Here is a 16,857-nt window from a genome sequence, read left to right on the forward strand (position 1 = left end):
CCTTCTGTATCAAACCCCACTTGTATGTCCTGCTCCTGCCTCCAGCGCCGTTTCTAGATCATCTTACCCAGCACACTGGAACCTGCGCCTGGGCTCCAGCCATCATCACGCTGCAGCAGCACAGTGAGCCCAGCGTCTGTTACTCGTCGCTCTGAAAGAAGGGGATGAGGGCGGGAGTCTGCTCTCAGCTCTGACTTGCAAAGTAGAACTGGACACAGGCAGGTCAGACCTCATCAGCTGGACCGCACAGTTTCTCATCTGCCTCAGTGTGATGGAGCAAACTGAAGCTCAGTCAGAGCCTCTTCCTTCAGTGCACTGAGCTGGACTCTCCTGCCCTGACTGACTGACTGGACTGACAGGGATCGGCTGACTGGCCCTGTGCCTCACTGGGACTTTCCTCAGGAGAGCAGCGTCAGGTGCAGAGGGCAGGGAGCTGTGTCCCAGCTCAGTGTGGAGTCTCACTCCTGTGCTGTAACATCAGCACCAGCCAGCAGTCTGGAGTCCAGTTCAGGGCTGAGAAGTCCCAAAGACAGAAGGAAGACTGGCAAGGAGTTTGTTAGGTCTGGGGTTTAGTACAGATCAGTGGCTCCAGAGAGAATTCAGTCTTTCAGTGTTGCTGCACTCCTGGATGAGTCTGAATTCTCTGTCGTCTCCACAGTGGAGCAGACCAGTAGAGTTTATAGTTGGAAACTGGGAGCCAGAGGGTGAGGCGCACCAGCAGGTCTCGGAAGAGATGTGGATCGTCTCCCAGTGCAGGGAAGACCGGCCGAGGAAGTGTGAGCCCGCCTGAGGGTGCCAGGAGGTCCCAGAGTAGGGAGGGGACAGGCTTCTTCCTGGGAAAGGGAAGACTGGCCACGGGTGGGAGAGCCCTTCTGAGTGTGCCAGGGGCTCCAGGGAGCAGAAGGAACGAGTCTAGAGAGTGCTGAGGAAGAGGAATGGAGAACTCGGGAGTTCAGCAGGAATTAGTCTGTTCCAGATTTCTCATGGAACAGAGGACTGCAGACTTGTTCCCTGTGGGAAGAGGAGCTGAAGGTCTGTTGGGGAACGAATCCCTCTGGGCAGGACTGCTTCCTGGTCATAGGGTTTGGGGGAGCAGCTACAGGTGATGGGGTCAGGGTGAGGGAGTGAGGGGGTTTGGGAGTGGGGTCACAGGTGATGGGGTTACAGGTGATGGGATCAGGGTGAGAGAGTGAGGGGGTTTAGGAGTGGGGTTACGGGTGTTGGGGTCAGGGTGAAGGGGTTACAGATGTTGAGGTTAGAGGTGTTGGGGTCAGGATGAGAGAGTGAGGGGGTTTGGGAGTGGGGTTACGGGTGTTGGGGTCAGGGTGAAGGGGTTACAGATGTTGGGGTTACAGGTGTTGGGGTCAGGGTGAGAGAGTGAGGGGGTTTAGGACTGGGGTTACAGGTGATGGGATCAGGGTGAGAGAGTGAGGGGGTTTAGGAGTGGGGTTACGGGTGTTGGGGTCAGGGTGAAGGGGTTACAGATGTTGAGGTTACAAGTGTTGGGGTCAGGGTGAGAGAGTGAGGGGGTTCGGGAGTGGGGTTACGGGTGTTGGGGTCAGGGTGAAGGGGTTACAGATGTTGGGGTTACAGGTGTTGGGTAGGGGTGAGAGAGTGAGGGGGTTACGGGTGTTGGGGTCACAGGTGTTGGGGTCAGGGTGAGAGAGTGAGGGGGTTTAGGACTGGGGTTACAGGTGTTGGGGTCAGGGTGAGAGAGTGAGGGGGTTACAGGTGTTGGGGTTGGGGTGAGAGAGTGAGGGGGTTTGGGAGTGGGGTTACGGGTGTTGGGGTCAGGGTGAAGGGGTTACAGATGTTGGGGTCACAGGTGTTGGGGTCAGGGTGAGAGAGTGAGGGGGTTAGGGATGTTGGGGTCACAGGTGTTGGGACTGTGTTGTCTTGAAGGGGCCAGTGTGCAGTGAGGGAGCTGTGTTTCCCAGTCCCCTCTGCTGGAAGAGTCCACTGTGTTCTTACAAAAGGGGCTGAAACTCTTCAGAGGAATCGTTACGTGTCGTGTGATTATGATCACATGGCACAGCACTGAAACCAGTACGACCTACGATTTTGCTAGAATTTACATGAAGCCTTGATGCTAGACTTGTTGATCGCTCTGGGAATGTGTTCCGCTTTCCCCTTTCACTGTGTTATGGTACTGGCATAGACCTAACAAGTCATCACACACAGATTCCAAAATATATCCCCACTGCGACTTCACCACAAGGTAAAACTGCGGCTCTTTAAAGTGCTTCGAGATGAATTTTCGGGGACGAGAGCCAAAGTGTCACACCCCCTCACCCCTCTTGAAGTCCTCGAACTGGTTTAATTCCTGTCCTGTACTGGACTCTACACTTAAAGGGCTGTGGAGACAAGTACCACTGTGACACAGGAGCGCTGTTGTCATTCGTACGGTGTGACCATTTGACAGCTCGGTGGTCAGTCTCAACAAGATAATCCTTCCCTGACAGGTAATACTGCAAAGTGCCAGAGCCCACTTTACTGCTGGGCACTGAAATCCCCCCAGTAGACCTGCAGGCACAGGGGAAGAGTTTCCTGCTGATCTACAGGATGGGCCTCCTGTTCTCCCCTCTCCCTGCAGTAACACAGTCTGGACCACGAACGGCAAGTCAGAATCCAGACACTGCGCCCTGGGTCTGCACACAGTTCCCCTTTCCAGTCAGTACCTGCTCGCTCTCATGCTTCAGTCCAGAAGAGGCTCTGTTCCTCGCTGTCGTTCTGGTCAGATCTGTGGGAGACTCTGGGAAGAAACCTGCGGTACCAGCCCACGAGTCCAAAGGAGGATCAGACTTGTTTTCTCCGGGCTGGCCGCAGTTTGTCAAGCAAGGCCTTGATCTTGTGTACCTGGTGCTCCAACACCCCACTGCTGACAACATACCCCAGGAACAACACCTCCTTCCGTAATGAAGAGCTCTCCGCTGCTTTTCCTGCCAGTCCTGCCTTGTGGATCTGCTGGAAGAGCCCTTCAGGTGCTGAGGGTCTTCATTCAGGAGAGCTGTAGACGACAACATCACGACCTCCGAACAAGTAATTGCACCCTGGTGCACGCAAATTCCAAAATATATCTCGACTGCGGCTTCAGCGGAGGAACACTGTTATATCGCTCACAGAGTCCGTTTGGGGGTTACGACGCTGCTGTGCTTGGGGTTTGGGGGTTACCTCTTTACGGTACTGACGTGCCTTGGCGGGTGTCAGTTACGAGTTGTGCACAATGAAGAGCGGACATCTCAGTCCCTGGTCTTCCTCGGTGTCACACTGGCGGCGAGGAAGGAGCTTTCACTCCACCACCCCCCTGTTCCTCACTGGACCTGTTGAGCCTCCAGCGCCCTGGACTCGCTGGCTGGACTCTTTCAGGACTCACTGGGCTGCGCCTGAGCTCACAAACGTGCCAGACGCCCGGAACAAAGCGATCCTCGTGCACTGCCTGGGGACCGGGGACAGCACGGCGCGTTGTCCACACTCTCGGCCCGCTGCAACCCTTCAGTAACCCTTTAGTAAGTAAGTAGTAAGTAAACAAGTAACAGAAATGTCCTTTGATACAGAAGTGTGACCAGAACTGGTCTGAGAAAAGACTGCACAGTCCTCCTCTTCCTCTTCTGCTCTTCTCTTCACTCTTCTCCTTGGATCTTCTCCCTAACTCTTCCCTCTCTGGACACTTGAGGATTCAATCCAGTTCACTCTGTGTCTCCCACTTCTCTCTCCTCACGTTTCCACTGCATCTCCACTCTTCACTCTCACTCTTCACTGAGCACCAGATCTTCACTGGCTGTCCCAGCTGACCGGGTGCAGCCTGTGTGTGAGCAGCTCTCATGTCCCTGACATGGCAGCGCAGGTCTGCTGGCTCCTCTCCCCTCGTGCTGAGAGAGCTCCTGTCTGTGCGGATGGGAGACCAGGGGCCTGTGGACTCAGGCTGTGCTCCCTGTCTCTCTCAGCTGTGGGGAGACGATACGCCGCTGCCTCACTCCTGCAGCAGCAGTGCCTCAGCTCAGTCCTGCTTGACCAGCCCCTCTGCTCCCTGCAGCACACTGGGAGCCTTTCATGGGCCTGAGAAATGAGCGACCACACAGCCATCTGCCCAGAATCCAAGCTGTATCTCCTCAAGCAGCCCTGGATTTCTGACTCCCACAGGCCTGGAAGACAGACCAGCCCTCTAGCAAAAACACTCCTGTTCCTTCCTGCTGGAGCCCAGATGGAGACAGAAACCTTTGCTCTTCCCAGTGGATGAATCAGCCCAGAGGAGCAGGGTATCCTGACAGCTCCTCTCCCACTTCAAATCCCTCTTCATCACAGAGCAGAAGACTCACTCGGATCAGATGGGCCTCATTCAGCAGGGTGTCCCCATGAGCAGGCAGTAATATTGGCTCATGGTCACACACAGGCCCAACAGGATTTTTTTTCCTGAGGCAGGTTTTAGGGGACTTTTACTTTGAAAGGTGCTGCCTTGCTAAATGTAGCTACTGTAGCACCACGCTACTGTGAGCACCCTGCTGGACTGGAGCCCTGGCCCTGTATGAGGAGGACTGAGCTGCTGTGTGTCTGACTGGCAGAGGAGGGAAAGGACAGAGGGAATAAAGAGCTCAGGGAGGGAAAGGCTGGACCTGGAGCTGGACTCTCTCTCCTGCAGCTTCAGCTCTGACACTGCAGGCTCCTTCACTACAATAGAGTGCAGAGCTGCTGTGCTGAGGACTGGGACAGGTCTGGACAGCAGGCAGCCTGTTCCTCTGTGCTGGAGGAGTGTGCTGAGGATTTAGGGATGGGAGGAACTGTTGAAGAGACACTGTAAGTGCTGCTCTTGCAGGAAGTTGTGTTTGGCGGGAGAATTAACTTTCAGTTTCATTTCTGATTCAGACTTCAGTTTCCTGAGTGCTGTTCTCCCCAGTTGAAGCTCCCAGTGACTCTCCCAGTCAGTCCAGTCTGGGGTTTCCTGTACTGCAGTATTCTAGTGTCAAGGCGGTTGTGTCTGTGTACCAGTATCTCCAGGTGAGTTTCTTCAGGTGTTTTTCTGCTCTTGTCTGTAGTTTGCGTGTATCGACTGTGTGAGTAAATGCTGGTATATAATTGTGAGGAAGGGCTGTGTTATTGTTCTCGTCACCCAGCCTGTGTGGCCCTTCATTGTGTAATTTGATGGTGTATTTGTTGTAAATTTTTAGATATGTTTTTTGTGTTTAATGTGTTACCTGTTGTGGATCCACAAACTCTTTGCTCTATGTGTTGTATTGAGATGGTGCTGATCATCTCCTCTGATCGTCTCTGTTTCTGCTTCTCTGTGCTCAGGAATGGCCTCACCCAGCAGTGTCCTGTCTGAAGAGCAGTTCCTGTGCTCTATCTGTCTGGACACATTCACCAGCCCAGTGTCCACTCCATGTGGACACAGCTTCTGCCTGGCCTGTATTGGAGGATACTGGGACAGCAGTGATGTGTGTCAGTGTCCACTGTGTAAGGAGACATTTCCTATGAGACCTGATCTCAGTGTGAACAGAAGTCTGGCAGAAATCACTGAGCAGTTCAAGAGGACCAGAGTCAGCAGTGATGAAGGACTTTGTGCTAAACCTGGAGAAGTGTCCTGTGATTCCTGCACTGGGAGAAAACTCAAGGCTGTGAAATCCTGTCTGGTCTGTCTGGCCTCTTACTGTGAGACTCACATCCAGCCTCACTATCAAGGAGCTGCTTTCAGGAGACACAGACTGATTGAGCCTGTGGAGAGCCTTGAGGACAGGCTGTGTGAGAACCATGAGAGACTCCTGGAGCTGTTCTGCAGGACTGACCAGACCTGTGTTTGTGTGCTGTGTACTGAGACTGACCACAGGACACACAGCACTGTCCCTTTAGAGCAGGAATGCGGAGTGAAAAAGGTGGGTTTATGGTTATATATTAATTTAAAATTATTGTGAATTAAATTATTATAATCACTAGAATATGAATCAGTGGCTATGATCAATACATTCAGAAACTGATGGTATCTTAGCACAACTTCCCTGGTGTAAGAGTCGGTTGACCAGCCCAGTGTCAGTGTGAGAGTCAGTTGACCAGTGTCAGTGTCAGTGTGAGCCTGTTGTGCAGTGTTTGTGCACCAGCAACAATGACTTCAGTGTCTCTGCTCCCCTGTTTGTCCACAGACTCAGCTGAGGAAGACTGAGGCAGAGGTACAACAGATGATCCAGGAGAGACTGAAGAAGGTGGAGGAGATCAAACAGGCAGTGGAGCTCAGCAAAGTGAGTCCTGTCAATCCTTCTGAGGGGGGTACTGCAGGGCTCAGTGCTGGGGTCACTGCTCTCTGCACAGAGAGAGGACACTTAGGAAGACTGAGTGCAAACGCTGTTCCATCCTGTCACGCCCCACACTCTTCCTCACAAACGCTGTTGCATTCCCAAACGCACTGTTTCACAATCTCATTCCCAACTGAACCCATCACACTCCCACAGGCACCAGATTCCACAAATTCTCACTCCCGGACCAATTATCCAACCACATCCCCTCCCCTTCAGTATTTAGAGTTCCCTCACACACCAACCCTTGCTCACTGTTGAGAAGCCTCCTGCAGAACTCTCTTGTGTGTGTAACGATCAGTACTTTCCGGGCCCTATGCGGACAACACAATCCAGAATTGTGAGGACAATAGGGAAAACAGTCATGCAGGAATTCAGGGGGCGTGTCTGAGGAGTGCAGGTGTCCAGGGGGAGTGAATCCGAGGCGAACAATCCAAGGGTATATCCAAAGGGGGAGGCAGAGTCCACGACCAGGGAATCCATCCAAACGAACTAAAAACACAAACCAGGTCAGAACCAGCAGGGCAGGGAATCAGGAACAGGAAACTAAAACCCGGACAGAGCCAGACGCAGCAGGACCCCGGGCTCTCACACAATGGGATTCATTGAAATGCCTGCGTCTGGCTTTAAAGGTGGAACTAAGGAGGGGCTGGAATAAGGAACAGGTGTAAGCAATGGGGGAAAACGAGGAAGGGCTGGAGCACCCTTAAGAGGGAGAGTAGCGATCGTGACAGTTTGCAGGGATAATTGAATACAAGGATGAAGACAGGGAGTGTATCCAAAGTGCACTGGTGTGGCAGGAGAAGGAGAAGGAGAAGGAGAAGGAGAAGGAGAAGGAGAAGGAGAAGGAGAAGGAGAAGGAGAAGGAGAAGGAGAAGGAGAAGGAGAAGGAGAATACTACAAGGGGGCTTCTCAATAGTGAGCATGGAAAGGTGTGTGAGGGGAGTTTAAATACTGAAGGGAAAGGGGTGTGATTGGATGATTGGTTAGGGAGTGAGAATTCGAGGAATCTGTGCCTGTGAGAATGTGAAGGTTCAATCAGGGATGAGATTGTGAAGCAGTGGTTCTGGGAATGCACCGTCGTCTGCGAGGGAGAGTGTGGGGTGTGACAGTGCGCCTTTCTAAGCCTTTAGATTGATCTCCTGGTACCTAATCCTTGCTCCTGCCTTTTGACCACGCCTTTTGGGTTTCATTCTTGGATTGTCCTTTGGATTTCCCTCGTTACCGGACTCATCGCCTCCCTAATTGACCAAGCCCCTGGATTACGTCTTTTGGATGCTGTGGGATTCACAGTTACACATAAGGATCCTCCTATTCTACCGATCGGTTCCCTGACAGAGAGGACAGTTAGGAAGATAATGAAAGTCATTATCCAGATAACGGATGAGATATTCTGTCACCCAGGAGTGGAGTGACCCACATAGTGTGTGAAGTGTTTCCCTTCTCTTTTGAACTGAAATGATTAATGTACCAGCAATTAATTTGTTCACTCTCACATTTTAATACTATTTTTCTTATTCCTGTTAACTCAGAAAGTCTCCTGGTGTCTCCTCAGAGCTCTGCAGAGAGAAAGAGATCAAGGACAGTGTGCAGGTCTTCACTGCTCTTCGAAACTCCATTGAGAGGAGCCAGGCTGAGCTCATCGAGCTGATAGAGGAGAAGCAGAGAGCAGCAGAGAGGAGGGCTGAAGGGATCATTAAAGAGCTGGAGCAGGAAATCACTGAGCTCAAGAGAAGAAACACTGAGCTGGAGCAGCTCTCCCACACTGAGGACCACATCCACTTCCTACAGGTCAGCACACACTGTAGAGAGCAGATACAGTATCTACAGAGAGCAGAGAGTCCTACAGGTCAGCACACACTGTAGAGAGCAGATACAGTATCTACAGAGAGCAGAGAGTCCTACAGGTCAGCACACACTGTAGAGAGCAGATACAGTATCTACAGAGAGCAGAGAGTCCTACAGGTCAGCACACGCTGTAGAGAGCAGATACAGTATCTACAGAGACCAGAGAGAGCTCACTGTGTGACTCTTAGTGATCTATACTGGGCTCTAGGTTTCAGACTCACAGGTGACTTATTGCCTTAGAGGGCTGTGACCCCCCATGACTCTGAGTCTCTCCTGCTGTAGAGTTTCCCCTCCCTGTGCTCCCCTCCACACCCCAAGGACTGGTCTGACATCACTGTTCACCCTGATCTGTGTCTGGGGGCTGTGAGGAGGGCTGTGTGTCAGCTGGAGGACAGACTCAGAGAGGAAGTCAAGAGGCTCTCAGAGGAAGGTTTGTGTTTCACTCCCTTTCCTTTGTGATTCAACAAAATAAAAACATCAGTGTTTAAATATCAATTAGAAAATGTAAGTTTTTTATTACAAGGTTCTTAATTGATTTAAAGTTTAGCTTTTCTTCATTGAGTTCAAATTCAATATTTTGTTTTATCATATTTATATTCACCTTTCCTTAGTATCAACAAAACAAAAAACATCAAGTATCAGTTTTTGTTTAAGTATCAGTTAGGATACTTAAGTAAGTTTTTATTTCATGTTTCATGTTATATTGATCTTGTGTTTTTATTTCAATTTTAAATATCATGGCTATTAATTAATTTATACATTGTGTCTTTTCATAATTTAATTCATATTAGGTGCTATTTGTAACCATTGTTATTTTCTGTTAATTTACCTCCCCCTGACTGTATCTGGACACAAGATCCTCATGACTGTGTTTTTCCATCATTAACTGCTGACAGATTAGTGGGGTTTTCTTCAGGATCAGTAGTTTGTTCCAGTGCAGCTGGATGAGCTGTCAGTGTCTCTTACAGACCCACAGCTCCACTGGGCAGACAACACACTCCTGTGTGTTACTGTCCTGCCTGAGAGATCAGCACAGCACTACAACACACAACACTGCACACCTGGAGACCAGACTCCAGCAGGAATGTGCTCTCAGCTCTCTAACATCTTTCTCTCTGTTTCCAGAGTTTGAGAGGCTTCGCAAACATGCAGGTGAGTCTGTTGTCACTGACAGGAACTTGTCATTTACAAAGGTCACAGCAGGGTCACAGGGGTCAAAACAGGCTCTTACTCTAACAGGGGGAGATGTTGTAACTCCTGCTTTATACACAGCTGATGTGTTTAATGTTGTGAGCAAAGTCCCTCAGATGGGCTTTGTGCTTATCAGGACTGATGAGGAATTGGACCCCAACACTGACCCATGTCTTGGGGTCCCCAATACACAGATTGAAGACCCCATCGCTGTGTCAGGACTACAGTTCTCTGTTCCATCATTGTGAAACAGAGGATTTTAATCCTGTTAGACCTGTAAATTAGAATCTACACTGACAACTAGGAGCCTGCAGACACACAGATCACACCAATATGAATTTAATCAATCACCAGTTCGTGATGGGCTATCATCAAAGTGGTTTAAGACTTTTACAAAAAATCTCTTTTGTCTTGTCTTCCTTTAACTGGACCCTTCAAAACCAGTTTGTACTCCCTCTCAGTTATCCCTAAGGAGGACAAAGAGAGTTATGGAACAACTAAAGGTTTATTCCCTTCTGAATATTTCTTGTTCCTTTGCAGCTACCTAATTGAAGTAGAAAGAGATTTTTGCAATTCATTCTGGATAATTGCAAATTTAAATTGGAATTCATATTATATGAATCTAATAGATCTAAAAGGTTGGAGATTTATTATGTGAGAGTTTTTGGATTTATTCATGACAGTCAGACCCAGGACAATATCAGGAGAACACTCCACATGTTTTAGTAAAGGAGAACAGACCAGAGCAATCCCAGTGAGCTCAGGCACTAAAAAAGCTTCTGACTGTGTGAATGTAGAATATTTGTTTGAAGTATTAGAGAGGTCTGGATTGAAAGAAGAGTTAATTGTTTTTTGATAACTGTACACTCACACCCCATAGTTAGAATACAGGTAAATGTCAACCTCACAGGCAGCACTTCTTTAGAAAGGGGGACACTTCAGGGATCCCCACTAACCCCCATTCTCTTCACTCTCTATATCGTACCCCTTGCCCATGTAATTAGGCAGGATCATGGCATAAAGGGAACAATAATAAAATATATAAGATTATATGTAGTATAATATAAGAGAAGAAGCTGCGCTGGAGAGGCTGGCGCAGGGGCAGCACAGCCACTCTTCAGCAGGGAGGTCTGCAGGCTCCTGTGTGACTGTGGACTGTGGCTCTGTGCCTGTAGTGGGGAAACAGACAGCCTGTGCTGTGTCACAGTCACTGCTGCAGCAGCAGGAAAGCTTCCTTCAGCTCAGAGCTGGGATTGTAGGGATGAGAGCTGGAATCTTCAGCTCAGAGCTGGGATTGTAGGGATGAAATGGGGTCTTCAGCCCAGAGTCAGATTCAGCAGGGTTCTAGTCCCTACATGGACAGAGACTGATGTCACTTGTCATTCCTGCTCTGTCTTCTTCTCCCAATCAGCTCGCCTTTTCCTTATCTCTGTCTGGCTTACATGTGCTTGTGAGGAGCAGTAGAGGAGGTCCGCAGTAGACCTTACTAATAAGGGCAGAGGAATAAACTTCCATATGCAGTATGATGCATTTGGGTTATACCACCCCTAAAAGCTCTGCTCCTTGCGGCATCACACTGGAGAGTTTCATAACTGCTAACCAAAGCCTAGTGTTCAACACTGTGACAGGATGGAAGATCAGTGATCACTCTCCAGCTGAAGGGAAACTCATGTTTCAATAGGAAGAAGCTCAGCTGTCAGGTATCAGGACCACAAGGACCCACAGATTACTGACTTTACTGACCCACTGAGATTAGATCTGAGTGTCTCTCAGAAACACTTTCCCATTCCAGTCAGACCCCCAGACACAGAGTCTGAATATTTATAGTATCTTGTGTGATAAGAACAACTAGAACCTTAAACTAGCTTAAACCAGCTACAGATTAATAGTAAAAGAATGTAAATATAAAACAGACAGGAAACAAAAATTGTTCCTGTAACTGGAAACTCACAATAATCCTCCAAACATAAGTGAGTGAGGATCTTCTCAATTATTACATCTATTTTTTCATAATTATGTATTCATAATTTGTTATGATTATACAATCCATTATTTTATCTTTAGAATTATGTGTATCAATTATAGAATCCTGCGGAACATCTCAGAACAGACCCACAAGTGTCACGCCCTCTGCAGCCAGATGCCGTCCTGATACCAAATACCTGGCTTTCCTCGGTTTGTCCCTCCCAGCATCCATGATTGAATGTTGAGCTGGCTCTCCTATCATCATTGCTGGATATCACTTTGAGCGGGCCTGGCTTTCCTCTGGTTGATCACTCCAATATCAGTGATAGGATGTTGAGCTTTTTTCCGTTTCTCTATTCTTATTGCTGGATATCACTCCAGACATCCGTGCCTGTGAGCGGGTCTAGTTCCTGGTTTTCCTTGGGTTGTCCACTCCGATATCAGTGATTGAATGTTGAACGTGTTTTTGCCCAGTCTGCGTTGTTTTTTTTTACCGGGTTTTTGTGTTTTTATTTTTGTTTTTTGCTTGGTGTTTTGATTCTTTCACTTCTTGGTTTCCCCTTCTCTCTGGTCCACCTGCCCCCTGTGTCGTGGAACTCTTGGTTCCTACCTGTTTTGTGTGTTTTGTTACCCTGGTTTCCCAGGTTTATTTCTGTTTTTGTTTGTGCTTGTTTACATGTCTTTTTTTTAAGTCTCCAGAGCACTACCCTGGCCCTCCCTTCCTCTACCCAATAAAGGTTTCTACCCTGGAAGAGGGGGCAGCTCTTAGCTGTGGACTCCCGGAGGTTTCCTTTCAGTTAAATGAGGTTTTTACTCCCCCCAGTGCTGTGCAGCACATTTATTTCTATGGGTGTCAGGAGCCGCCCATGAAGGGGGGGGGTACTGTCACGCCTTCTGCAGCCAGAGGGCGCTCCCACTCTGTCCTGTCCCTAGTTTCCTGTGCTTCGCTGTCCTTCTCTCTCTAGGGCTATATATTTCCGGGCCACTCATTCCCCTTCGCTCAGCATTGACGTTCAGATGTCCTGAGACCCGCCTAGCACCAGGTCCCCCCACGTCAGCGGCCTAAAGGGTATAGGCTTCTATACAGCATTTCATGAACTCATGTACCGCTGAGCCCAGGTTAACCTCCTATTCCACAGCTTTGCATAGGGTCTTTTCCCGCTCTCCTGCCATTCCACAGTTCGTTCCTTCCGACATCCGTGACAACAAGATGATCATGGCACCTATAGTGGTAACAAGAAGCAGAACATGTTGAGTTTTATTTCCTGCAGCTGTTTCAGAGACGGCTCAGCTGTCTCTCACCCTTCTCTAGAGAGATCACTGCCCAGTAGACCTGTCTCCAGACCCACACACTTTACAACACTAGAGCCCTGCAGGGCAGAGCTACAGAGTGCAGGTTCTCACTGGCTCGTGTACAAGTGAAGTCATTCTCTTCACGGGGAACAAGGAGATGAGCCAAATTCAGTCATGTTCCAGCTTCTCTGACCTTGTTCTCTCAATAATGTTTGATACCCAAGATCACTTGTTCCTACTATCTGTTTTTTTGTAGTACTTATTTATTATTTCTCACAAGTCAATAGTTTATACAATGTAGTAGAATTTAACCCTCTGACTGCTCTACTTTCCTGAAACCTTTTACTCCCTCTTGTTAACCTCCTGATAGCAGCTTAGGAAGGTTACCTATGACCCTTCAGCCATCTGCCCAGTTTCACTGCCAGTGTGAGATATATATATTCTCCCTCCACCACAGGACCTGTCTGCCCCTCTATTCCTTTATCCCAGCTTCTCTCTTCCTGCCATCTCTTTGACTTTCTCTCCAGCTCCTGCAGGGCCTGTCCAGTCAGTGGAATTGCTCTGGACTGCAGCTTAGGCCACTATTAATATTAAATTTAGCTTCTGTGTTTCCTCAGTGTGACACAGTGTCTGAGCTCTAAGAATGTGTAAGAATATAATAGTACCTTATAGTAGCTGGGAGATATTTAAGTTTAAACTCTGGGACCTTTTCCAGGGCAAGTGAACTACAATGATCTGTTTCCTGCAAAAAAAAAGAACTACACTCACACTCTCCAGCTGTAGGGAAGGGAAGGGGCAGTAGGGTACTGAGCCATGAATTGTCCTTTGAGGAATAGATTTTGTTTCACTTAGAATTAGTGGTGCAAAAAATTCATAATGTTTGTATATACATGGTCCATATCTAGGTTTATACAACGGATAGTTCTGGTCCTGAAAGCTGATTGGCTGACATGCTGTAATCTCTGATATATGCCGGAAGGAATTTTGACTTTTTACTGTGTGATAAAGAAATATCACTGCCTGATAAATAACGGTCAATCACATCAATCAAATAGGCTTTTTTTTAATTATCTTGCAATAATGTGGCCAAGAGCAGCTAGAACAAAAATTTACACCAACCACTGCTTCCGTAGCACAATGGTGCAGAAATGATCAAGCGCTCGGTTAGAAGCAAGGACGATTATGTCTGTAAACACGAGAGGAATTCACTAAGGAATGATCGGAAACCTAATTTTAATGACAAAGCGCTTGATATCCTGGCAGGCACTGAGACCAGCACCAGTGGGAGCACTCCTGCAGCGAAAAAGAAAATGCCTGACGAACTTGGGATAAGACAGTTTTTAAAAGCTTGTGCGATCAGTGGAAATGTTCAAAAAAATTTGCACAAGAAATAAAAAAAAAACAAGTCATTTATTCCTTTATCATATTTGCTAGCTTATGTCCTCTCTGCTAGTTAATGTTACTTGTACTGTAGCTGTGTTTCTGCGTTGCGTATCAACGAGGGACTATGTGCTCTGGCAGAGGAACGTAAACAGCTTAATTTTCATGTTAAATAATTTTTTTAAATAAAAATTCATTCTATACAGCAATCTCATGTTTGGCAATCATTTTATAAAGGCAATAGGGCACTCGCAACCTGTGCTATATCATGAATCGATATCATCTTTCAACTGTGACCATATTCATGATATCACGATAGCACAGCCTTATTGCTTAAACAATATAGGGACAAATAAAGCAATGTAAAATAGAAAGAAAAACATGTTTTGGTTGTTGTGCATCTTGGGTGAGATATACAGTCCAGTATATGTATATACATAATCTATAGTATTTACTGTATATCTATATCTGTATCCATCTACAGTAGAGTACAGATGCAGTCTGTACAGGACACACCTGCTGTTTTATTCCCACAGTGACAGGACTCTGGACCCTGATACAGTGAACACAGCCTTTGTCCTGGTCTTCTCTCTTCAAGTCTGGCTCCTCTCAGAGCTCTGATCTCTGTTCCCACAGTGTCTTGGTCCCTCACACCACAGCTCCCCTGTGTGACAGGGTGTGTGTCTCAGCGCTGCTCCCTGAGTCTCTCCTGACTTGACTACTCCTCACCTGCAGGGGTCGCTGTTTCCCCAGCCTCACTCAAGGCTCTCCCTGTAGACACAGCTGAGGAAGAAGGCAGCCCATCAACTCTCTCTCTGACTCTGCTCCTGTCTGTTAGAGGGAGACACACCCAGCTGCTCCTTCCTCTGTCAGCCGTCCAGATAAGAGCACAGGGGTGTTAAAGTGCAGCACTGCCCTCCAGGACCAGCCCATAGAGTCCCTGCAGAAGGAGTGAATCACTCCTGCTGCCGATTGAGTTGTGTTTCTGTCAGGATGTACTTCTTGACAATTTTCCAGAGTCTCATCATTAATGGCCATAATTGAATCAGATTCAAATTCAGCAATTGTTTCTTGGTTGGGACAAACATATTTCACAGGTACAATCTGACTTTAAATTTCATATAATCTGCAGGAGACCCTTGTGATGTTTCCTGTTTTATTCCCACAGCTGACGTGACTCTGGACCCTGATACAGCTCACTCTTCTCTCTCCCTGTCTGAGGATAGGAGGGGAGTGAGATTGGGACAGAAGAGTCTCTGTGTCAATCCACACAGTTTTGATTCCTGGCTCTGTGTCGTGAGCAGGGAGAGTTTCACCTCAGGGAGACACTACTGGGAGGTGGAGGTGAATGACTGGTGGAGAATAGGACTGAGCAGAGAGTCTGCAGAGAGGAAAGGAGTCTTCAGCTTCTCTCCCCAGCAGGGTTACTGGTGTCTGACCCTTCTGGTTTCTCTGCTCTCACTGACCCTGTGACTGATCTCCCCCTCAGTCTGCAGCCCAGGAGGCTGGGGGTGTGTGGATATTGAGGACAGGAAGGTCTCCTTTTACACAGTGGAGTCCAGGACTCTCATCTACACCTTCACTGACATGGTCTTCAATCAGGGGGAGAAGATCTATCCTGTCTTCTGGACCTGGGATTCAGATAAAGACCTTGTGCTGCTGCCTGCTGTCAGCTGTGGAGATTAAACTATTGATAGTATTGGTAGTTTAAACAAAAAATACACACCAGTTTTTCACTTTCTTCCAAAACATTTTAAGCATTAACGTCTTTCATTTGGTTAAATACTGTGGTTATTTAGGAAAAGTTTTTACGTGCTCCTTCTGACTATATTAAGTTTATATACTTTGTGAAAAGTTATAATGTTTTAACCTTTTCTGCAAATACTTAAGCTCATTATCGCAGTAAAAAAATGCATACTTTCTAGAATTTGATTAATGGGGAATATACTTTAAAATGGAATCACATATCTAAAGCAATTAATAATGATATAATTGTATTCATATACTGTAGCTCAAATTATCATACTGTAGTAGTACACTTTCTTTGGAAATGTCTGCATCAGTTTAACTCAGTGCCATGTGATTACATGTGTGGAGTGATCACTTTAGCATGTGCCTTGCATGCCTGAGGTCAGGCGTTTGAGCCCCCAGCTGTCACCATGAGATTTCTTTTAACAAATAAACATTTCTTTGAAAAACTAAAATAGATCATATTAGGGACACTATATTGACATTTGTGATATTTCTAAATATCACAACATGTTCGAAGCTAAGTGATTTATTAATAACAACAAATAATTTTAAACTGCCACTACCGTCATAATTACTGATCATAAATATTATCGACACTATATTGAATTTGTTGGTATTTCTAAATATCACAAAACGTTTAAAATTCACATCCTTGCAAAACAATCATGACGTTCTCATCCAATCCAAGGTTTGATGTTTTTTTTTATTTTGAAACCGTGATCTTGACAAACTCGTTGAGAGCGCCTTACATTACAAACATTCTTCATGAAATTCTTTAAGACAAAGGAAGGAAGAAGGGTTATTTTTTGGCACTCCAAGATTCTGACTGATTTAATTCCCCTCATTTAGCTGAAACGGATAAAGAAATCATGCAGTAGTTACAGTAAGGGAACAAGTAATACAGTAGGTAATATCAAGTAACAATAATTCCATGCTGAAAAGAGAAGAGAAAACACAACGTTTCGGCTGTGAAGCCGCCTTCCGATATTTGCTTGTCAGTATAGTACACGTTTATCTGTACCATTACTGCAGGTACTACCGGACTACGGCCAAAATCACGAAGCCTCTCCCACACCAAATAATGAAGATGAAAAGAAATGGGAAGTCAACAAGAAACAGCTTGTGAAAACTCCAGCTGAATCCCCAGATT

The 16,857-nt window shown here is 47.1% G+C and overlaps 1 pseudogene across 1 annotated transcript; it reads left to right on the top strand.

The window, feature by feature from the left end:
• Positions 1 to 4,733: 4,733 nt before the first annotated feature.
• Positions 4,734 to 15,641, top strand: LOC148834100 (E3 ubiquitin-protein ligase TRIM39-like; annotated as a pseudogene). Its single transcript, XR_016091047.1, has 8 exons — positions 4,734 to 4,992; positions 5,287 to 5,864; positions 6,129 to 6,224; positions 7,836 to 8,069; positions 8,409 to 8,556; positions 9,252 to 9,531; positions 10,493 to 10,572; positions 15,124 to 15,641. The product of XR_016091047.1 is annotated as an E3 ubiquitin-protein ligase TRIM39-like (transcript).
• The last annotated feature ends 1,216 nt before the right edge of the window (positions 15,642 to 16,857 follow it).

This window comes from Atractosteus spatula, chromosome 5 (genome assembly GCF_055471065.1).
Source record: "Atractosteus spatula isolate fAtrSpa1 chromosome 5, fAtrSpa1.hap1, whole genome shotgun sequence".
NCBI lineage: Eukaryota > Metazoa > Chordata > Actinopteri > Semionotiformes > Lepisosteidae > Atractosteus > Atractosteus spatula.